This window comes from Ranitomeya imitator, chromosome 4 (assembly GCF_032444005.1).
Source record: "Ranitomeya imitator isolate aRanImi1 chromosome 4, aRanImi1.pri, whole genome shotgun sequence".
In the NCBI taxonomy this organism is placed as follows: Eukaryota; Metazoa; Chordata; class Amphibia; order Anura; family Dendrobatidae; genus Ranitomeya; species Ranitomeya imitator.
In genome coordinates this window covers 682,035,664-682,058,865 of record NC_091285.1, presented here as the reverse complement: position 1 = coordinate 682,058,865, position 23,202 = coordinate 682,035,664, and the positions used below count along the sequence as shown (strand labels likewise).

Sequence of the window (23,202 nt, the reverse complement as noted above, 5' to 3'; positions counted from 1 at the left end):
AGTGCGTGGACTTTGCTCACATATCCGCCGTTCGCCCGTACACTCCAGCCGTATGCAGACCTATCAGCGTTCTTTGAACCTTCCCCAGCATCGCCTAATCATAGACGTTGCAACAAGGTGGAACTCAACACTGCACATGCTTCAGAGACTGTGTGAACAGAGGCGGGCTGTTATGTTTTTGTGGGAGGATACACATACACGGGCAGGCAGTAGGATGGCAGACATGGAGTTGTCGGGTGTGCAGTGGTCGAAGATACAAGACATGTGTCAAGTCCTTCAGTGTTTTGAGGAATGCACACGGCTGGTTAGTGCAGACAACGCCATAATAAGCATGAGCATCCCCCTAATGCGTCTGCTGATGCAAAGTTTGACGCACATAAAGGATCAGGCGTCTGCAGCTGAGGAAGAGGAAAGCCTTGATGACAGTCAGCCATTGTCTGGCCAGGGCAGTGTACAGGACGAGGTAGCGGGCGAATAGGAGGAGGAGGACGAGGAGGATGATGGGGATGATTATATTTTTAATGAGGAAGCTTTTCCGGGGGCCACTGGAAATTGGTGGCGCGGCAAGGCCGGGTTCTGGTTTTTTGAGGGACACAAGTGACGTGGATTTGCCTGAAACTGCCCCTCAACCAAGCACAACCGCAGATTTGAGAACTGGAACTTTGGCCCACATGGCGGATTATGCCTTACGTATCCTCAAAAGGGACACACGCATAACTAAAATGATGAATGATGACGATTACTGGTTGGCCTGCCTCCTTGATCCTCGCTATAAAGGCAAATTGCAAAATATAATGCCACATGAGAACTTGGAACTAATATTAGCAACCAAACAATCAACTCTTGTTGACCGTTTGCTTCTGGCATTCCCTGCACACAGCGCCCGTGATCATTCTCACACGAGCTGCAGGGGCCAGCAGACCAGAGGAGTTAGAGGGGCAGAAATCAGAAGTGGCGTTGGCCAGAGGGGTTTTCTGACCAGGTTGTGGAGTGATTTTGCTATGACCGCAGACAGGACAGGTACTGCAGCATCAATTCAAAGTGACAGGAGACAACATTTGTCCAGTATGGTTACAAACTATTTTTCATCCCTTATCGATGTTCTCCCTCAACCGTCATTCCCATTTGATTACTGGGCATCAAAATTAGACACCTGGCCAGAATTGGCAGAATATGCATTGCAGGAGCTTGCTTGCCCGGCAGCTAGTGTCCTATCAGAAAGAGTATTCCGTGCTGCAGGTTCAATACTAACAGAAAAATGGACTTGTCTGGCTACCCAAAATGTAAATGATCTAACCTTCATTAAAATGAACCACAACTGGATTTCGAAATCTTTTGCCCCACCTTGCCCGGCTGACACCTAGCTTTCCTATGAAAAGGTCTTGCCTGTGGACTATTCTGAATGCCTTTTCCAATCTCGTAATTTTCTGCACCTGATTGTCCAGCATACGACATGTTTACACCTCACTAAATGGCCAAACTCCCCACACGGGGCCGTGGTATCGACACTTGGCGACAGCACCCGTGAGAGTGCAGTTTGTCTGAAGAGGTGGGTGAGCCCGCTTTTGGTCGACGGCACTGCCACTGGGTCCCTCCTAGTACAATAAAGTGTCTCTGGCGGTGGTGGTGCGCACCCAACGTCAGACACACCGTTGTAATATGAGGGGCCCTGGGCCTGTACCGCCGGCCACAAGACAGTTCCCCCCCCCTCAGCTCAAACAGTGCTCTACCACTTGCAAAATTATCTCACAGCTCCACCAATGTTTAGTCTATGCGCTGACATCCTTCAATGCCTGCCACTGACAATACTATTGTATTGACATTTTTGTTATGTTAGGCCTTCGATGCCTGTCTGTGGTCACTCCTTCCACTAGGCCTCCCCTGACCACACCACTGCTGCCCGTGTACCCCTGGAACCAATTTAAAATTGCCTACAGCCATGTGTTATTATTTTAGGCCTTCGATGCCTGTCTGCGGTCACTCCTTCCACTAGGCCTCCACTGACCACACCACTGCTGCCCGTGTACCCCTGGAACCAATTTAAAATTGCCTACAGCCATGTGTTATTATTTTAGGCCTTCGATGCCTGTCTGCGGTCACTCCTTCCACTAGGCCTCCACTGACCACACCACTGCTGCCCGTGTACCCCTGGAACCAATTTAAAATTGCCTACAGCCATGTGTTATTATTTTAGGCCTTCGATGCCTGTCTGCGGTCACTCCTTCCACTAGGCCTCCACTGACCACACCACTGCTGCCCGTGTACCCCTGGAACCAATTTAAAATTGCCTACAGCCATGTGTTATTATTTTAGGCCTTCGATGCCTGTCTGCGGTCACTCCTTCCACTAGGCCTCCACTGACCACACCACTGCTGCCCGTGTACCCCTGGAACCAATTTAAAATTGCCTACAGCCATGTGTTATTATTTTAGGCCTTCGATGCCTGTCTGCGGTCACTCCTTCCACTAGGCCTCCACTGACCACACCACTGCTGCCCGTGTACCCCTGGAACCAATTTAAAATTGCCTACAGCCATGTGTTATTATTTTAGGCCTTCGATGCCTGTCTGCGGTCACTCCTTCCACTAGGCCTCCACTGACCACACCACTGCTGCCCGTGTACCCCTGGAACCAATTTAAAATTGCCTACAGCCATGTGTTATTATTTTAGGCCTTCGATGCCTGTCTGCGGTCACTCCTTCCACTAGGCCTCCACTGACCACACCACTGCTGCCCGTGTACCCCTGGAACCAATTTAAAATTGCCTACAGCCATGTGTTATTATTTTAGGCCTTCGATGCCTGTCTGCGGTCACTCCTTCCACTAGGCCTCCACTGACCACACCACTGCTGCCCGTGTACCTCTGGAACCAATTTAAAATTGCCTACAGCCATGTGTTATTATTTTAGGCCTTCGATGCCTGTCTGCGGTCACTCCTTCCACTAGGCCTCCACTGACCACACCACTGCTGCCCGTGTACCCCTGGAACCAACATCAGAAAATATAAAAATAAGTATTTTGCTTATAAAAAAGAAAATACTGGAGAGATATCAAATGCAGACATTTTAACATTAAAAACAAACACATACAGCAAAAATCTGGTACAGTACTAAAAATGGCCACCAGCTACAATAACTTTCTCCTGCAAGTAGTTAACTGAAAGGTTTTTTCAATTTTAAACACAGATATGGCATCCACCGAGTGTTGTCCTGTCGCGTCTTCTTTATATTATTGCCAAGAAGATGCAAAACAATGAAAATAATAAAATCATTATTTACCAAAAAAATAGAGTAAGTCAAAACCACATTGCAAATAAACATTCATTACAAATAAAGAAGCAGGGCGCGTCCGAGGGTGAGTATATACCTAATAAGAATATAATCACCCTCGGACGCGCCCTGCTTCTTTCCGACAGCCTTCCTTCCTAAGAATCAGCCCTTCCGTGGTGTAGAGAGAGGGTTTGTTACACTCCAAGGTGTTCCCCAGGTTGCCTTTCCTGAGCTTCGATCTTCCGGCTCTCGTTTAGTAGTTGTTGGAAACTACGCTGCATTAGGCCTACAAATTGGGTATGGGGTGTAGAGAGATGGTGTGTTCCACTCCAAGGTGTTCTCCAGGTTGCCTTTCCTGAGCTTCGATCTTCCGGCTCTCGTTTAGTAGTTGTTGGAAACTACGCTGCATTAGGCCTACAAATTGGGTATGGGGTGTAGAGAGATGGTGTGTTCCACTGTAGAGAGATGGTGTGTTCCACTCCAAGGTGTTCCCCAGGTTTCCTCGCCAATGCTTCGATCATCATGCTCTCGTTTAGTAGTTGTTGGAAACTACGCTGCATTAGGCCTACAAATTGGGTATGGGGTGTAGAGAGATGGTGTGTTCCACTCCAAGGTGTTCCCCAGGTTTCCTCGCCAATGCTTCGATCATCATGCTCTCGTTTAGTAGTTGTTGGAAACTACGCTGCATTGGGCCTACAAATTGGGTATGGGGTGTAGAGAGATGGTGTGTTCCACTCCAAGGTGTTCTCCAGGTTGCCTTTCCTGAGCTTCGATCTTCCGGCTCTCGTTTAGTAGTTGTTGGAAACTACGCTGCATTAAGCCTACAAATTGGGTATGGGGTGTAGAGAGATGGTGTGTTCCACTGTAGAGAGATGGTGTGTTCCACTCCAAGTTGTTCCCCAGGTTTCCTCGCCAATGCTTCGATCATCATGCTCTCGCTTAGTAGTTGTTGGAAACTACGCTGCATTAGGCCTACAAATTGGGTATGGGGTGTAGAGAGATGGTGTGTTCCACTCCAAGGTGTTCCCCAGGTTTCCTCGCCAATGCTTCGATCATCATGCTCTCGTTTAGTAGTTGTTCGAAACTACGCTGCATTAGACTTACAAATTGGGTATGGGGTGTAGAGAGATGGTGTGTTCCACTCCAAGGTGTTCCCCAGGTTTCCTCGCCAATGCTTCGATCATCATGCTCTCGTTTAGTAGTTGTTGGAAACTACGCTGCATTAGACCTACAAATTGGGTATGGGGTGTAGAGAGATGGTGTGTTCCACTCCAAGGTGTTCTCCAGGTTGCCTTTCCTGAACTTCTATCTTCAGGCTCTCATTAGATTGTGGTTAAACGGAACAACTGCATTTGGCGTACTAGTTGGTTTGGGGCCTACTATCGGTGTCTGCCGCTCCTTGCTGTTCTCCTGGTTTCTTGTCCTGAAATTCCGTTTTCGGCGCTCGTTAAGTAGTTGTTAATGTTAGACTGCATTTGGCCTACTAGTTGGGTTGGGGCCTACTATCGGTGTCTGCCACTCCTTGCTGTTCTCCTCCACTGAACAAAGCTGTGCCGCCTGTTTACTACTGTTGCCAATTTTGAACTGCATTTCGACTACTTACTGATTTGGGCCTACTCTCTGTGTCAGCCTCTCATTCCAGTTGTCCTCCACTGCAATGCCCCCAGGTTATTCCTGTGTTACCAATTTTGAACTGCATTTAGCCCACTTTATTATTTGGGCCTATATCTGTGTTTCCTCCTCATCCTGCCCATTGCCCAGCCAGTGATAGATGAGTCTGCTGGTACATTGACCCATAACGCAACATTCCCCGTGCACACTACACAACAACATTGTGACCCTGCTGAAAGTCAGGTTGCTCTTCCCGCATACCATACCACCTTACACGGGGACAAAGAGGAAGGTGCAGATGAAAGTGCAGGTTCCTTCATCAGGTGGGGGGAGGAATACTAGTTGGCGACGTCACTGGCACAGGGCCTCTCATAGTACGCAAAAGTGTTGCTGCCGGTGGGAGGCGCCCCCGCCGTGCAAACACAAACCTGTACTTTGAGGGGCCCTGTGCCAGTGCCAATGCCAACGAGTGGGCCCCCCCTGCTTGCTCAGGATCACAGCACTTGCAAAGTTGAAATACTTACCTCTCCCTGCTCCACTGCCGTGACGTGGTCCAGATTTCCTGGGCCCACTAATTACTTGAACCAGCCCTACCCACCACAACTTTAGCCAAATGACCCCCAATTTCAAATGCCTTCCAATTATTATAAGGTAAATTACGCTTGACAAGCTTCATTAAGAAGAATGGATGGTTTTGACATTAAAATGGGCACTCTAGGTGTTTTCCTGGCCCCCACTCACTGCCGACTATGCTGCCCCATTGACTTGCATTGGGTTTCGTGTTTCGGTCGATCCCGACTTTACGTCATAATCGGCCGATTTCACTCGACCCGACTTTTGAGATAGTCGGGTTTCGCGAAACCCGGCTCGACTCTAAAAAGGTCAAGGTCGCTCAACTCTAGTCACAGGTACTCCCTCGTGCCAAACCTGGTTTCAGCACCGTCAGCTGTTTCCGGGTTGTGTCAAACTCGCTGAGACGCCTATGCTTGCCCCGTCGTGTTGCGGTTGGGTTAGCCAACTCCAGGGTGCCTCCAGTTTAGGAACTTCCTATGTGGGCTGCATGAATTGGTAGTCAAGGCTGGTTCTGCAGTGCCAGTAGGCCCAGCTCCCCCTGTAGGACTCTTGGGGTTCGGTAACTGCGGCTGCCTCGCGGCCTAGCTGTTCTCTCCTCTCCTGTGGGCCTTCGGGTCCACCACCTGGTTCCAGCACCGTCAGCTGGTTCCAGGCCGAGCCTTTGGCTTAGGTGCCTCCTCCTGGGTATCCGAGTTCCGCCAACGCCTGGCGGTCCTTGGTAGTGCTTTTAAGCGCGGGCACCTACAGCTTAGTAACCGGGTTCCAGCACCGTCAGCTGGTCCTCGGTCGTGCCATTGGCTCTTGCACACTGGGGCAACGCATCCGGGTTCCAGCACCGCCAGCTGGTTCTCGGCAGTGTTTTTGTCACAGGTACTCCCTCGTGCCAAACCTGGTTTCAGCACCGTCAGCTGTTTCCGGGTTGTGTCAAACTCGCTGAGACGCCTATGCTTGCCCCGTCGTGTTGCGGTCGGGTTAGCCAACTCCAGGGTGCCTCCAGTTTAGGAGCTTCCTATGTGGGCTGCATGAATTGGTAGTCAAGGCTGGTTCTGCAGTGCCAGTAGGCCCAGCTCCCCCTGTAGGACTGTTGGGGTTCGGTAACTGCGGCTGCCTCGCGGCCTAGCTGTTCTCTCCTCTCCTGTGGGCCTTCGGGTCCACCACCTGGTTCCAGCACCGTCAACTGGTTCCGGGCCGAGCCTTTGGCTTAGGTGCCTCCTCCTGGGTATCCCAGTTCCGCCAACGCCTGGCGGTCCTCGGTAGTGCTTTTAAGCGCGGGCACCTACAGCTTAGTAACCGGGTTCCAGCACCGTCAGCTGGTCCTCGGTCGTGCCATTGGCTCTTGCACACTGGGGCAACGCATCCGGGTTCCAGCACCGCCAGCTGGTTCTCGGCAGTGTTTTTGTCACAGGTACTCCCTCGTGCCAAACCTGGTTTCAGCACCGTCAGCTGTTTCCGGGTTGTGACAAACTCGCTGAGACACCTATGCTTGCCCCGTCGTGTTGCGGTCGGGTTAGCCAATTCCAGGGTGCCTCCAGTTTAGGAGCTTCCTATGTGGGCTGCATGAATTGGTAGTCAAGGCTGGTTCTGTAGTGCCAGTAGGCCCAGCTCCCCCTGTAGGACTGTTGGGGTTCGGTAACTGCGGCTGCCTCGCGGCCTAGCTGTTCTCTCCTCTCCTGTGGGCCTTCGGGTCCACCACCTGGTTCCAGCACCGTCAGCTGGTTCCGGGCCGAGCCTTTGGCTTAGGTGCCTCCTCCTGGGTATTCGAGTTCCGCCAACGCCTGGCGGTCCTCGGTAGTGCTTTTAAGCGCGGGCACCTACAGCTTAGTAACCGGGTTCCAGCACCGTCAGCTGGTCCTCGGTCGTGCCATTGGCTCTTGCACACTGGGGCAACGCATCCGGGTTCCAGCACCGCCAGCTGGTTCTCGGCAGTGTTTTTGTCACAGGTACTCCCTCGTGCCAAACCTGGTTTCAGCACCGTCAGCTGTTTCCGGGTTGTGTCAAACTCGCTAAGACGCCTATGCTTGCCCCGTCGTGTTGCGGTCGGGTTAGCCAACTCCAGGGTGCCTCCAGTTTAGGAGCTTCCTATGTGGGCTGCATGAATTGGTAGTCAAGGCTGGTTCTGTAGTGCCAGTAGGCCCAGCTCCCCCTGTAGGACTGTTGGGGTTCGGTAACTGCGGCTGCCTCGCGGCCTAGCTGTTCTCTCCTCTTCTGTGGGCCTTCGGGTCCACCACTTGGTTCCAGCACCGTCAGCTGGTTCCGGGCCGAGCCTTTGGCTTAGGTGCCTCCTCCTGGGTATCCGAGTTCCGCCAACGCCTGGCGGTCCTCGGTAGTGCTTTTAAGCGCGGGCACCTACAGCTTAGTAACCGGGTTCTAGCACCGTCAGCTGGTCCTCGGTCGTGCCATTGGCTCTTGCACACTGGGGCAACGCATCCGGGTTCCAGCGCCGCCAGCTGGTTCTCGGCAGTGTTTTTGTCACAGGTACTCCCTCGTGCCAAACCTGGTTTCAGCACCGTCAGCTGTTTCCGGGTTGTGTCAAACTCGCTGAGACGCCTATGCTTGCCCCGTCGTGTTGCGGTCGGGTTAGCCAACTCCAGGGTGCCTCCAGTTTAGGAGCTTCCTATGTGGGCTGCATGAATTGGTAGTCAAGGCTGGTTCTGTAGTGCCAGTAGGCCCAGCTCCCCCTGTAGGACTGTTGGGGTTCGGTAACTGCGGCTGCCTCGCGGCCTAGCTGTTCTCTCCTCTCCTGTGGGCCTTCGGGTCCACCACCTGGTTCCAGCACCGTCAGCTGGTTCCGGGCCGAGCCTTTGGCTTAGGTGCCTCCTCCTGGGTATCCGAGTTCCGCCAACGCCTGGCGGTCCTCGGTAGTGCTTTTAAGCGCGGGCACCTACAGCTTAGTAACCGGGTTCCAGCACCGTCAGCTGGTCCTCGGTCGTGCCATTGGCTCTTGCACACTGGGGCAACGCATCCGGGTTCCAGCACCGCCAGCTGGTTCTCGGCAGTGTTTTTGTCACAGGTACTCCCTCGTGCCAAACCTGGTTTCAGCACCGTCAGCTGTTTCCGGGTTGTGTCAAACTCGCTGAGACGCCTATGCTTGCCCCGTCGTGTTGCGGTCGGGTTAGCCAACTCCAGGGTGCCTCCAGTTTAGGAGCTTCCTATGTGGGCTGCATGAATTGGTAGTCAAGGCTGGTTCTGTAGTGCCAGTAGGCCCAGCTCCCCCTGTAGGACTGTTGGGGTTCGGTAACTGCGGCTGCCTTGCGGCTTAGCTGTTCTCTCCTCTCCTGTGGGCCTTCGGGTCCACCACCTGGTTCCAGCACCGTCAGCTGGTTCCGGGCCGAGCCTTTGGCTTAGGTGCCTCCTCCTGGGTATCCGAGTTCCGCCAACGCCTGGCGGTCCTCGGTAGTGCTTTTAAGCGCGGGCACCTACAGCTTAGTAACCGGGTTCCAGCACCGTCAGCTGGTCCTCGGTCGTGCCATTGGCTCTTGCACACTGGGGCAACGCATCCGGGTTCCAGCACCGCCAGCTGGTTCTCGGCAGTGTTTTTGTCACAGGTACTCCCTCGTGCCAAACCTGGTTTCAGCACCGTCAGCTGTTTCCGGGTTGTGTCAAACTCGCTGAGACGCCTATGCTTGCCCCGTCGTGTTGCGGTCGGGTTAGCCAACTCCAGGGTGCCTCCAGTTTAGGAGCTTCCTATGTGGGCTGCATGAATTGGTAGTCAAGGCTGGTTCTGTAGTGCCAGTAGGCCCAGCTCCCCCTGTAGGACTGTTGGGGTTCGGTAACTGCGGCTGCCTTGCGGCTTAGCTGTTCTCTCCTCTCCTGTGGGCCTTCGGGTCCACCACCTGGTTCCAGCACCGTCAGCTGGTTCCGGGCCGAGCCTTTGGCTTAGGTGCCTCCTCCTGGGTATCCGAGTTCCGCCAACGCCTGGCGGTCCTCGGTAGTGCTTTTAAGCGCGGGCACCTACAGCTTAGTAACCGGGTTCCAGCACCGTCAGCTGGTCCTCGGTCGTGCCATTGGCTCTTGCACACTGGGGCAACGCATCCGGGTTCCAGCACCGCCAGCTGGTTCTCGGCAGTGTTTTTGTCACAGGTACTCCCTCGTGCCAAACCTGGTTTCAGCACCGTCAGCTGTTTCCGGGTTGTGTCAAACTCGCTGAGACGCCTATGCTTGCCCCGTCGTGTTGCGGTCGGGTTAGCCAACTCCAGGGTGCCTCCAGTTTAGGAGCTTCCTATGTGGGCTGCATGAATTGGTAGTCAAGGCTGGTTCTGTAGTGCCAGTAGGCCCAGCTCCCCCTGTAGGATTGTTGGGGTTCGGTAACTGCGGCTGCCTTGCGGCTTAGCTGTTCTCTCCTCTCCTGTGGGCCTTCGGGTCCACCACCTGGTTCCAGCACCGTCAGCTGGTTCTCGGCAGTGTCTTTTGCTCTTGTACCTTCTGCTCCCCATCCTGGTTCCAGTACCGTCAGCTGGTTCCGGGCAGAGCCTTTGGCTCAGGTGCCTCCTTCTGGGTATCCAAGTTCCACCAACGTCAGGTGATCCTTGGTAGTGCTTTCAGGCACGGGTACCTCCTGCTTAGTAACCGGGTTCCAGTAACGTCAGCTGGTCCTCGGTAGTTCCATTGGCTCTTGGACCTTCGGCTACCCATCCGGGTTCCAGTACCGTCAGCTGGTTCTCGGCAGTGTCTTTTGCTCTTGTACCTTCTGCTCCCCATCCTGGTTCCAGTACCGTCAGCTGGTTCCGGGCAGAGCCTTTGGCTTAGGTGCCTCCTTCTGGGTATCCGAGTTCCGCCAACGTCAGGCGGTCCTTGGTAGTGCTTTTTAGCACGGGTACCTCCTGCTTAGTAACCGGGTTCCGGTAACGTCAGCTGGTCCTCGGTAGTTCCATAGGCTCTTGAACCTTCGGGTAGCCATCCGAGTTCCAGTTCCATCAGCTGGTTCTTGGCATTTTCTCAGCCTTCTTGTACCTTCTGCTACATTTCCAAGTTGAAGACCCTAACGTCGACGACCAGAAAGACCACCCCGATGACGACGACGACGACGGCGGAGACGACGACGGCGGAGACGACGACACTGGAGACGACGACCCTGGAGACGACGACATGGAAGACCGAGAAGCAGAAGAACAAGAGGCTGCAGAACAAAGAGCAGAAGAACAGTAAGCATAACACTTAATATCAGAGCAAAAGATATTATCTAAATTATATGCAGAAGAAGACTAAGCAGTGTATGGGGGTGAGTCCGTTCCTCCTCGTGGTGCCCCTGGATAAAGCCTGATGCTGCAGGCCAAACTGAACGCGGACAAATGTAACTTTTGTGACTGGCAGAACGGAAGGTGTAATCTTCCAACTTTTATAGATAACAACTACGGGAATGCCTGTCACAAATGAGAATATGATAAAGAAGTAGAATAGGAAGAATAATAACAGTTGAATAAAATGAATATGAAGAATGTCATAAAAAAAAAAGGTAAAGGATGAAGAAGAAGATGAATAAGGTGAAGAAGAAGTTGATGTCAAAGATGCTGATGATGATGAAGATGAAAGTGTGGGAAAAGTAAAAAAAAAAAGAAGGGGAAGGGCGTGGAATAGTGAAACATCAATATCTGACAAAATAAAAAAAAAATTTACATAATCAATATCTTTGTCACTCCGAACGTCTTAAAAAAAAAAAAAACATGCTATTCTATTTGATTGGGCTAAACCTCTATGACTTTAATGTCTCCGCCACCTCCCCAAATACATCCTGCATTATTCTTAGTTGTTTTCCTTCAAGTAGAATGAACCTACAAGGAAAGAAAGGGTTTATTTTAATTCCGATATTTTGGTCCCATTGACTTGCATTGGGATCGGGTATCGGTATCGGCGATATCCGATATTTTTTGAATATCGGCCAATCCTATCCGATACCGATACTTTCCGATATCGGAAGGTATCGCTCAACACTACTGACAATAGAAAAATTCGACTTTGTTGCCACCTGTAGGCAAAGTGTTTAAAAATGTGTTTTATTTAAGTTATGTAGATTAACATCTTATCAACAATACTGTGATGAAAAATATCATTTGGGAATTGAGTTCAAAACATAAAAAAAAATAACCCTTGCCGGGAACAGCTAACACTTTGTTCATGCCATTGTCATCTTTGAATTTGTAAGAAAAGAGAGTTTATTATTAGATTTTAAATTTTAAACTGGAAATCCCTGAATCAGAATGTCATGATCTTAATTCATCCTTTATTATATCTTTTCCAAAATGGGAGTAAAAGTTGCAAGTTTCCTGATGGCTTCCACATATTATCTCGTGCACTATTCATGAGAAGTATTGGGCGTACACGCTTTTCAACTGACCTCGTGGCGCAAAGGTATCGCGTCTGACTCCAGATCAGAAGGTTGCATGTTCAAATCACGTCGGGGTCAAGTAACTATTATCTTTTCATAACTTAATCGATGCTTGGGTAAAGATTGAAACGGAAACTGCGTAATCCTACTGACAATAGAATAGCTCAACGTTGTTGTCATGTGTCAGCGCAGTGTTTGAAAAGTGTTTTACTTAAATGATATAGATTAATATCTTATCAACAATACTTTGATGAGAAATATCATTTGGGAATTGAGTTCAAAACATAAAAAAATCCATGCCGGGAACAGCCAATACTTTGTTCATGCCATTGTCTTCTTTGAATTTCTTAGAGAAGAGGGCTTATTACTAGATATTTAATTTTAAACTGGAAATCAATGAATCCAAATGTGATGATTTTAATTCAGCCCTGTTTATGTCTTTTCTAAACTGTGATTAAAAGTAGCAAATTTCCAGATGGGGTCCATATATTATCTCATGCACTTTTCATGTGAAGTATTGGAGCAAACATGCTTTTCAACTGACCTTGTGCACAATGGTAGCGCTTCTGACTCCATTAAAGAAGGCTGCGTGTTGATATCACATCAGGGTCAAGAAGCACTTTCATCTTTTCATAACTTCATCGATGCTTGTGTTAAGATTGAAAACGGAAACTGAGTAATTCCACTGACAATAGAAAAATTCGACTTTGTTGCCATCTGTAGGCAAAGTGTTTAAAAATGTGTTTTATTTAAGTTATGTAGATTAACATCTTATCAACAATACTGTGATGAAAAATATCATTTGGGAATTGAGTTCAAAACATAAAAAAAATAAACCTTGCCGGGAACAGCTAACACTTTGTTCATGCCATTGTCATCTTTGAATTTGTAAGAAAAGAGAGTTTATTATTAGATTTTAAATTTTAAACTGGAAATCCCTGAATCATAATGTCATGATCTTAATTCATCCTTGTTTATATCTTTTCCAAAATGGGAGTAAAAGTTGCAAGTTTCCTGATGGCTTCCAGATATTATCTCGTGCACTTTTCATGAGAAGTATTGGGCGTACATGCGTCTCAACTGACCTCGTGGCGCAACGGTAGCGCGTCTGACTCCAGATCAGAAGGTTGCGTGTTCAAATCACGTCGGGGTCAAGTAACTCTATCATCTTTTCATAACTTAATCGATGCTTGGGTAAAGATTGAAACGGAAACTGCGTAATCCTACTGACAATAGAATAGCTCAACGTTGTTGTCATGTGTCAGCGCAGTGTTTGAAGAGTGTTTTATTTAGATGAAATAAATTAATATCTTATCAACAATACTTTGATGAGAAATATCATTTGGGAATTGAGTTCAAAACATAAAAAAATCCATGCCGGGAACAGCCAATACTTTGTTCATGCCATTGTCTTCTTTGAATTTCTTAGAGAAGAGGGCTTATTACTAGATATTTAATTTTAAACTGGAAATCAATGAATCCGAATGTGATGATTTTAATTCAGCCCTGTTTATGTCTTTTCTAAACTGTGATTAAAAGAAGCAAATTTCCAGATGGGGTCCATATATTATCTCATGCACTTTTCATGTGAAGTATTGGAGCAAACATGCTTTTCAACTGACCTTGTGCACAATGGTAGCGCTTCTGACTCCATTAAAGAAGGCTGCGTGTTGATATCACATTAGGATCGAGAAGCTCTTTCATCTTTTCATAACTTCATCGATGCTTGTGTTAAGATTGAAAACGGAAACTGAGTAATTTCACTGACAATAGAAAAATTCGACTTTGTTGCCACCTGTAGGCAAAGTGTTTAAAAATGTGTTTTATTTAAGTTATGTAGATTAATATCTTATCAACAATACTGTGATGAAAAATATCATTTGGGAATTGAGTTCAAAACATAAAAAAAATCATCCTTGCCGGGAACAGCTAACACTTTGTTCATGCCATTGTCATCTTTGAATTTGTAAGAAAAGAGAGTTTATTATTAGATTTTAAATTTTAAACTGGTAATCCCTGAATCAGAATGTCATGATCTTAATTCATCCTTGTTTATATCTTTTCCAAAATGGGAGTAAAAGTTGCAAGTTTCCTGATGGCTTCCAGATATTATCTTGTGCACTTTTCATGAGAAGTATTGGGTGTACATGCTTTTCAACTGACCTCGTGGCGCAACGGTAGCGCGTCTGACTCCAGATCAGAAGGTTGCGTGTTCAAATCACGTCGGGGTCAAGTAACTCTATCATCTTTTCATAACTTAATCGATGCTTGGGTAAAGATTGAAACGGAAACTGCGTAATCCTACTGACAATAGAATAGCTCAACGTTGTTGTCATGTGTCAGCGCAGTGTTTGAAAAGTGTTTTATTTAAATGATATAGATTAATATCTTATCAACAATACTTTGATGAGAAATATCATTTGGGAATTGAGTTCAAAACATAAAAAAATCCATGCCGGGAACAGCCAATACTTTGTTCATGCCATTGTCTTCTTTGAATTTCTTAGAGAAGAGGGCTTATTACTAGATATTTAATTTTAAACTGGAAATCAATGAATCCGAATGTGATGATTTTAATTCAGCCCTGTTTATGTCTTTTCTAAACTGTGATTAAAAGAAGCAAATTTCCAGATGGGGTCCATATATTTTCTCATGCACTTTTCATGTGAAGTATTGGAGCCAACATGCTTTTCAACTGACCTTGTGCACAATGGTAGCGCTTCTGACTCCATTAAAGAAGGCTGCGTGTTGATATCACATCAGGGTCAAGAAGCTCTTTCATCTTTTCATAACTTCATCGATGCTTGTGTTAAGATTGAAAACGGAAACTGAGTAATTCCACTGACAATAGAAAAATTCGACTTTGTTGCCACCTGTAGGCAAAGTGTTTAAAAATGTGTTTTATTTAAGTTATGTAGATTACCATCTTATCAACAATACTGTGATGAAAAATATAATTTGGGAATTGAGTTCAAAACATAAAAAAAATAATCCTTGCCGGGAATAGCTAACACTTTGTTAATGCCATTGTCATCTTTGAATTTGTAAGAAAAGAGAGTTTATTATTAGATTTTAAATTTTAAACTGGTAATCCCTGAATCAGAATGTCATGATCTTAATTCATCCTTGTTTATATCTTTTCCAAAATGGGAGTAAAAGTTGCAAGTTTCCTGATGGCTTCCAGATATTATCTCGTGCACTTTTCATGAGAAGTATTGGGCTTACGTGCTTTTCAACTGACCTCGTGGCGCAACGGTAGCGCGTCTGACTCCAGATCAGAAGGTTGCGTGTTCAAATCACGTCGGGGTCAAGTAACTCTATCATCTTTTCATAACTTAATCGATGCTTGGGTAAAGATTGAAACGGAAACTGCGTAATCCTACTGACAACAGAATGCCTCAACGTTGTTATCATGTGTCAGCGCAGTGTTTGAAAAGTGTTTTATTTAAATGATATAGTTTAATATCTTATCAACAATACTTTGAAGAGAAATATCATTTGGGAATTTAGTTCAAAACATAAAAAAATCCATGCCGGGAACAGCCAATACTTTGTTCATGCCATTGTCTTCTTTGAATTTCTTAGAGAAGAGGGCTTATTACTAGATATTTAATTTTAAACTGGAAATCAATGAATCCGAATGTGATGATTTTAATTCAGCCCTGTTTATGTCTTTTCTAAACTGTGATTAAAAGTAGCAAATTTCCAGATGGGGTCCATATATTATCTCATGCACTTTTCATGTGAAGTATTGGAGCAAACATGCTTTTCAACTGACCTTGTGCACAATGGTAGCGCTTCTGACTCCATTAAAGAAGGCTGCGTGTTGATATCACATCAGGGTCAAGAAGCTCTTTCATCTTTTCATAACTTCATCGATGCTTGTGTTAAGATTGAAAACGGAAACTGAGTAATTCCACTGACAATAGAAAAATTCGACTTTGTTGCCACCTGTAGGCAAAGTGTTTAAAAATGTGTTTTATTTAAGTTATGTAGATTACCATCTTATCAACAATACTGTGATGAAAAATATCATTTGGGAATTGAGTTCAAAACATAAAAAAAATCATCCTTGCCGGGAACAGCTAACACTTTGTTCATGCCATTGTCATCTTTGAATTTGTAAGAAAAGAGAGTTTATTATTAGATTTTAAATTTTAAACTGGAAATCCCTGAATCCGAATGTCATGATCTTAATTCATCCTTGTTTATATCTTTTCCAAAATTGGAGTAAAAGTTGCAAGTTTCCTGATGGCTTCTAGATATTATCTCGTGCACTTTTCATGAGAAGTATTGGGCGTACATGCTTTTCAACTGACCTCGTGGCGCATCGGTAGCGCGTCTGACTCCAGATCAGAAGGTTGCATGTTCAAATCACGTCGGGGTCAAGTAACTCTATCATCTTTACATAACTTAATCGATGCTTGGGTAAAGATTGAAACGGAAGCTGCGTAATCCTACTGACAATAGAATAGCTCAACGTTGTTGTCATGTGTCAGCGCAGTGTTTGAAAAGTGCTTTATTTAAATGATATAGATTAATATCTTATCAACAATACTTTGATGAGAAATATCATTTGGGAATTGAGTTCAAAACATAAAATAATCCATGCCGGGAACAGCCAATACTTTGTTCATGCCATTGTCTTCTTTGAATTTCTTAGAGAAGAGGGCTTATTACTAGATATTTAATTTTAAACTGGAAATCAATGAATCCGAATGTGATGATTTTAATTCAGCCCTGTTTATGTCTTTTCTAAACTGTGATTAAAAGTAGCAAATTTCCAGATGGGGTCCATATATTATCTCATGCACTTTTCATGTGAAGTATTGGAGCAAACATGCTTTTCAACTGACCTTGTGCACAATGGTAGCGCTTCTGACTCCATTAAAGAAGGCTGCGTGTTGATATCAAATCAGGGTCGAGAAGCTCTTTCATCTTTTCATAACTTCATCGATGCTTGTGTTAAGATTGAAAACGGAAACTGAGTAATTCCACTGACAATAGAAAAATTCGACTTTGTTGCCACCTGTAGGCAAAGTGTTTAAAAATGTGTTTTATTTAAGTTATGTAGATTAACATCTTATCAACAATACTGTGATGAAAAATATCATTTGGAAATTGAGTTCAAAACATAAAAAAAAATAATCCTTGCCGGGAACAGCTAACACTTTGTTCATGCCATTGTCATCTTTGAATTTGTAAGAAAAGAGAGTTTATTATTAGATTTTAAATTTTAAACTGGAAATCCCTGATTCAGAATGTCATGATCTTAATTCATCCTTGTTTATATCTTTTCCAAAATGGGAGTAAAAGTTGCAAGTTTCCTGATGGCTTCCAGATATTATCTCGTGCACTTTTCATGAGAAGTATTGGGCGTACATGCTTTTCAACTGGCCTCGTGGCGCAACGGTAGCGCGTCTGACTCCAGATCAGAAAGTCGCGTGTTCAAATCACGTCGGGGTTAAGTAACTCTATCATCTTTTCATAACTTAATCGATGCTTGGGTAAAGATTGAAACGGAAACTGCGTAATCCTACTGACAATAGAATAGCTCAACGTTGTTGTCATGTGTCAGCGCAGTGTTTGAAAAGTGTTTTATTTAAATGATATAGATTAATATCTTATCAACAATACTTTGATGAGAAATATCATTTGGGAATTGAGTTCAAAACATAAAAAAATCCATGCCGGGAACAGCCAATACTTTGTTCATGCCATTGTCTTCTTTGAATTTCTTAGAGAAGAGGGCTTATTACTAGATATTTAATTTTAAACTGGAAATCAATGAATCCGAATGTGATGATTTTAATTCAGCCCTGTTTATGTCTTTTCTAAACTGTGATTAAAAGTAGCAAATTTCCAGATGGGGTCCATATATTATCTCATGCACTTTTCATGTGAAGTATTGGAGCAAACATGCTTTTCAACTGACCTTGTGCACAATGGTTGCGCTTCTGACTCCATTAAAGAAGGCTGCGTGTTGATATCACATCAGGGTCGAGAAGCTCTTTCATCTTTTCATAACTTCATCGATGCTTGTGTTAAGATTGAAAACGGAAACTGAGTAATTCCACTGACAATAGAAAAATTCGACTTTGTTGCCACCTGTAGGCAAAGTGTTTAAAAATGTGTTTTATTTAAGTTATGTAGATTAACATCTTATCAACAATACTGTGATGAAAAATATCATTTGGAAACTGGGTTCAAAACATAAAAAAAATATTCCTTGCCGGGAACAGCTAACACTTTGTTCATGCCATTGTCATCTTTGAATTTGTAAGAAAAGAGAGTTTATTATTAGATTTTAAATTTTAAACTGGAAATCACTGAATCCGAATGTCATGATCTTAATTCATCCTTGTTTATATCTTTTCCAAAATTGGAGTAAAAGTTGCAAGTTTCCTGATGGCTTCCAGATATTATCTCGTGCACTTTTCATGAGAAGTATTGGGCGTGCATGCTTTTCAACTGACCTCGTGGCGCATCGGTTGCGCATCTGATTCCAGATCAGAAGTTTGCATGTTCAAATCACGTCGGGGTCAAGTAACTCTATCATCTTTTCATAACTTAATTGATGCTTGGGTAAAGATTGAAACGGAAACTGCGTAATCCTACTGACAATAGAATAGCTCAACGTTGTTGTCATGTGTCAGCGCAGTGTTTGAAAAGTGTTTTATTTAAATGATATAGATTAATATCTTATCAACAATACTTTGATGAGAAATATCATTTGGGAATTGAGTTCAAAACATAAAATAATCCATGCCGGGAACAGCCAATACTTTGTTCATGCCATTGTCTTCTTTGAATTTCTTAGAGAAGAGGGCTTATTACTAGATATTTAATTTTAAACTGGAAATCAATGAATCCGAATGTGATGATTTTAATTCAGCCCTGTTTATGTCTTTTCTAAACTGTGATTAAAAGTAGCAAATTTCCAGATGGGGTCCATATATTATCTCATGCACTTTTCATGTGAAGTATTGGAGCAAACATGCTTTTCAACTGACCTTGTGCACAATGGTTGCGCTTCTGACTCCATTAAAGAAGGCTGCGTGTTGATATCACATCAGGGTCGAGAAGCTCTTTCATCTTTTCATAACTTCATCGATGCTTGTGTTAAGATTGAAAACGGAAACTGAGTAATTCCACTGACAATAGAAAAATTCGACTTTGTTGCCACCTGTAGGCAAAGTGTTTAAAAATGTGTTTTATTTAAGTTATGTAGATTAACATCTTATCAACAATACTGTGATGAAAAATATCATTTGGAAATTGAGTTCAAAACATAAAAAAAATAATCCTTGCCGGGAACAGCTAACACTTTGTTCATGCCATTATCATCTTTGAATTTGTAAGAAAAGAGAGTTTATTATTAGATTTTAAATTTTAAACTGGAAATCCCTGATTCAGAATGTCATGATCTTAATTCATCCTTGTTTATATCTTTTCCAAAATGGGAGTAAAAGTTGAAAGTTTCCTGATGGCTTCCAGATATTATCTCGTGCACTTTTCATGAGAAGTATTGGGCGTACATGCTTTCCAACTGACCTCGTGGCGCAACGGTAGCGCGTCTGACTCCAGATCAGAAGGTTGCGTGTTCAAATCACGTCGGGGTCAAGTAACTCTATCATCTTTTCATAACTTAATCGATGCTTGGGTAAAGATTGAAACGGAAACTGCGTAATCCTACTGACAATAGAATAGCTCAACGTTGTTGTCATGTGTCAGCGCAGTGTTTGAAAAGTGTTTTATTTAAATGATATAGATTAATATCTTATCAACAATACTTTGATGAGAAATATCATTAGGGAATTTAGTTCAAAACATAAAAAAATCCATGCCGGGAACAGCCAATACTTTGTTCATGCCATTGTCTTCTTTGAATTTCTTAGAGAAGAGGGCTTATTACTAGATATTTAATTTTAAACTGGAAATCAATGAATCCGAATGTGATGATTTTAATTCAGCCCTGTTTATGTTTTTTCTAAACTGTGATTAAAAGTAGCAAATTTCCAGATGGGGTCCATATATTATCTCATGCACTTTTCATGTGAAGTATTGGAGCCAACATGCTTTTCAACTGACCTTGTGCACAATGTTAGCGCTTCTGACTCCATTAAAGAAGGCTGCGTGTTGATATCACATCAGGGTCGAGAAGCTCTTTCATCTTTTCATAACTTCATCGATGCTTGTGTTAAGATTGAAAACGGAAACTGAGTAATTCCACTGACAATAGAAAAATTCGACTTTGTTGCCACATGTAGGCAAAGTGTTTAAAAATGTGTTTTATTTAAGTTATGTATATTACCATCTTATCAACAATACTGTGATGAAAAATATCATTTGGGAATTGAGTTCAAAACATAAAAAAAATCATCCTTGCCGGGAACAGCTAACACTTTGTTCATGCCATTGTCATCTTTGAATTTGTAAGAAAAGAGAGTTTATTATTAGATTTTAAATTTCAAACTGGAAATCCCTGAATCCGAATGTCATGATCTTAATTCATCCTTGTTTATATCTTTTCCAAAATGGGAGTAAAAGTTGAAAGTTTCCTGATGGCTTCCAGATATTATCTCGTGCACTTTTCATGAGAAGTATTGGGCGTACATGCTTTCCAACTGACCTCGTGGCGCAACGGTAGCGCGTCTGACTCCAGATCAGAAGGTTGCGTGTTCAAATCACGTCGGGGTCAAGTAACTCTATCATCTTTTCATAACTTAATCGATGCTTGGGTAAAGATTGAAACGGAAACTGCGTAATCCTACTGACAATAGAATAGCTCAACGTTGTTGTCATGTGTCAGCGCAGTGTTTGAAAAGTGTTTTATTTAAATGATATAGATTAATATCTTATCAACAATACTTTGATGAGAAATATCATTAGGGAATTTAGTTCAAAACATAAAAAAATCCATGCCGGGAACAGCCAATACTTTGTTCATGCCATTGTCTTCTTTGAATTTCTTAGAGAAGAGGGCTTATTACTAGATATTTAATTTTAAACTGGAAATCAATGAATCCGAATGTGATGATTTTAATTCAGCCCTGTTTATGTTTTTTCTAAACTGTGATTAAAAGTAGCAAATTTCCAGATGGGGTCCATATATTATCTCATGCACTTTTCATGTGAAGTATTGGAGCCAACATGCTTTTCAACTGACCTTGTGCACAATGTTAGCGCTTCTGACTCCATTAAAGAAGGCTGCGTGTTGATATCACATCAGGGTCGAGAAGCTCTTTCATCTTTTCATAACTTCATCGATGCTTGTGTTAAGATTGAAAACGGAAACTGAGTAATTCCACTGACAATAGAAAAATTCGACTTTGTTGCCACATGTAGGCAAAGTGTTTAAAAATGTGTTTTATTTAAGTTATGTATATTACCATCTTATCAACAATACTGTGATGAAAAATATCATTTGGGAATTGAGTTCAAAACATAAAAAAAATCATCCTTGCCGGGAACAGCTAACACTTTGTTCATGCCATTGTCATCTTTGAATTTGTAAGAAAAGAGAGTTTATTATTAGATTTTAAATTTCAAACTGGAAATCCCTGAATCCGAATGTCATGATCTTAATTCATCCTTGTTTATATCTTTTCCAAAATTGGAGTAAAAGTTGCAAGTTTCCTGATGGCTTCCAGATATTATCTCGTGCACTTTTCATGAGAAGTATTGGGCGTACATGCTTTTCAACTGACCTCGTGGCGCATCGGTAGCGCGTCTGACTCCAGATCAGAAGGTTGCATGTTCAAATCACGTCGGGGTCAAGTAACTCTATCATCTTTTCATAACTTAATCGATGCTTGGGTAAAGATTGAAACGGAAACTGCGTAATCCTACTGACAATAGAATAGCTCAACGTTGTTGTCATGTGTCAGCGCAGTGTTTGAAAAGTGTTTTATTTAAATGATATAGATTAATATCTTATCAACAATACTGTGATGAAAAATATCATTTGGAAATTGAGTTCAAAACATAAAAAAAATAATCCTTGCCGGGAACAGCTAACACTTTGTTCATGCCATTGTCATCTTTGAATTTGTAAGAAAAGAGAGTTTATTATTAGATTTTAAATTTTAAACTGGAAATCCCTGATTCAGAATGTCATGATCTTAATTCATCCTTGTTTAGATCTTTTCCAAAATGGGAGTAAAAGTTGCAAGTTTCCTGATGGCTTCCAGATATTATCTCGTGCACTTTTCATGAGAAGTATTGGGCGTACATGCTTTTCAACTGGCCTCGTGGCGCAACGGTAGTGCGTCTGACTCCAGATCAGAAAGTCGCGTGTTCAAATCACGTCGGGGTTAAGTAACTCTATCATCTTTTCATAACTTAATCGATGCTTGGGTAAAGATTGAAACGGAAACTGCGTAATCCTACTGACAGTAGAATAGCTCAACGTTGTTGTCATGTGTCAGCGCAGTGTTTGAAAAGTGTTTTATTTAAATGATATAGATTAATATCTTATCAACAATACTTTGATGAGAAATATCATTTGGGAATTGAGTTCAAAACATAAAAAAATCCATGCCGGGAACAGCCAATACGTTGTTCATGCCATTGTCTTCTTTGAATTTCTTAGAGAAGAGGGCTTATTACTAGATATTTAATTTTAAACTGGAAATCAATGAATCCGAATGTGATGATTTTAATTCAGCCCTGTTTATGTCTTTTCTAAACTGTGATTAAAAGTAGCAAATTTCCAGATGGGGTCCATATATTATCTCATGCACTTTTCATGTGAAGTATTGGAGCAAACATGCTTTTCAACTGACCTTGTGCACAATGGTTGCGCTTCTGACTCCATTAAAGAAGGCTGCGTGTTGATATCACATCAGGGTCGAGAAGCTCTTTCATCTTTTCATAACTTCATCGATGCTTGTGTTAAGATTGAAAACGGAAACTGAGTAATTCCACTGACAATAGAAAAATTCGACTTTGTTGCCACCTGTAGGCAAAGTGTTTAAAAATGTGTTTTATTTAAGTTATGTAGATTAACATCTTATCAACAATACTGTGATGAAAAATATCATTTGGAAACTGAGTTCAAAACATAAAAAAAATAATCCTTGCCGGGAACAGCTAACACTTTGTTCATGCCATTGTCATCTTTGAATTTGTAAGAAAAGAGAGTTTATTATTAGATTTTAAATTTTAAACTGGAAATCACTGAATCCGAATGTCATGATCTTAATTCATCCTTGTTTATATCTTTTCCAAAATTGGAGTAAAAGTTGCAAGTTTCCTGATGGCTTCCAGATATTATCTCGTGCACTTTTCATGAGAAGTATTGGGCGTACATGCTTTTCAACTGGCCTCGTGGCGCATCGGTAGCGCGTCTGACTCCAGATCAGAAGGTTGCATGTTCAAATCACGTCGGGGTCAAGTAACTCTATCATCTTTTCATAACTTAATT

The 23,202-nt window shown here is 43.5% G+C and overlaps 10 non-coding genes across 10 annotated transcripts; all 10 read left to right on the top strand.

The window, feature by feature from the left end:
- Positions 1 to 12,856: 12,856 nt before the first annotated feature.
- TRNAW-CCA (transfer RNA tryptophan (anticodon CCA)) lies at positions 12,857 to 12,928 on the top strand. The gene has a single exon. It is a non-coding gene; the product is annotated as a tRNA-Trp (tRNA).
- Positions 12,929 to 13,934: 1,006 nt separating this feature from the next.
- On the top strand, positions 13,935 to 14,006 carry TRNAW-CCA (transfer RNA tryptophan (anticodon CCA)). The gene has a single exon. It is a non-coding gene; the product is annotated as a tRNA-Trp (tRNA).
- Positions 14,007 to 15,012: 1,006 nt separating this feature from the next.
- Positions 15,013 to 15,084, top strand: TRNAW-CCA (transfer RNA tryptophan (anticodon CCA)). The gene has a single exon. It is a non-coding gene; the product is annotated as a tRNA-Trp (tRNA).
- Positions 15,085 to 16,090: 1,006 nt separating this feature from the next.
- TRNAW-CCA (transfer RNA tryptophan (anticodon CCA)) lies at positions 16,091 to 16,162 on the top strand. Its single transcript has one exon. It is a non-coding gene; the product is annotated as a tRNA-Trp (tRNA).
- A 1,007-nt stretch (positions 16,163 to 17,169) lies between these two features.
- TRNAW-CCA (transfer RNA tryptophan (anticodon CCA)) lies at positions 17,170 to 17,241 on the top strand. The gene has a single exon. It is a non-coding gene; the product is annotated as a tRNA-Trp (tRNA).
- A 2,084-nt stretch (positions 17,242 to 19,325) lies between these two features.
- Positions 19,326 to 19,397, top strand: TRNAW-CCA (transfer RNA tryptophan (anticodon CCA)). Its single transcript has one exon. It is a non-coding gene; the product is annotated as a tRNA-Trp (tRNA).
- Positions 19,398 to 20,403: 1,006 nt separating this feature from the next.
- TRNAW-CCA (transfer RNA tryptophan (anticodon CCA)) lies at positions 20,404 to 20,475 on the top strand. Its single transcript has one exon. It is a non-coding gene; the product is annotated as a tRNA-Trp (tRNA).
- Positions 20,476 to 21,481: 1,006 nt separating this feature from the next.
- Positions 21,482 to 21,553, top strand: TRNAW-CCA (transfer RNA tryptophan (anticodon CCA)). Its single transcript has one exon. It is a non-coding gene; the product is annotated as a tRNA-Trp (tRNA).
- Positions 21,554 to 22,021: 468 nt separating this feature from the next.
- TRNAW-CCA (transfer RNA tryptophan (anticodon CCA)) lies at positions 22,022 to 22,093 on the top strand. The gene has a single exon. It is a non-coding gene; the product is annotated as a tRNA-Trp (tRNA).
- Positions 22,094 to 23,099: 1,006 nt separating this feature from the next.
- TRNAW-CCA (transfer RNA tryptophan (anticodon CCA)) lies at positions 23,100 to 23,171 on the top strand. The gene has a single exon. It is a non-coding gene; the product is annotated as a tRNA-Trp (tRNA).
- The last annotated feature ends 31 nt before the right edge of the window (positions 23,172 to 23,202 follow it).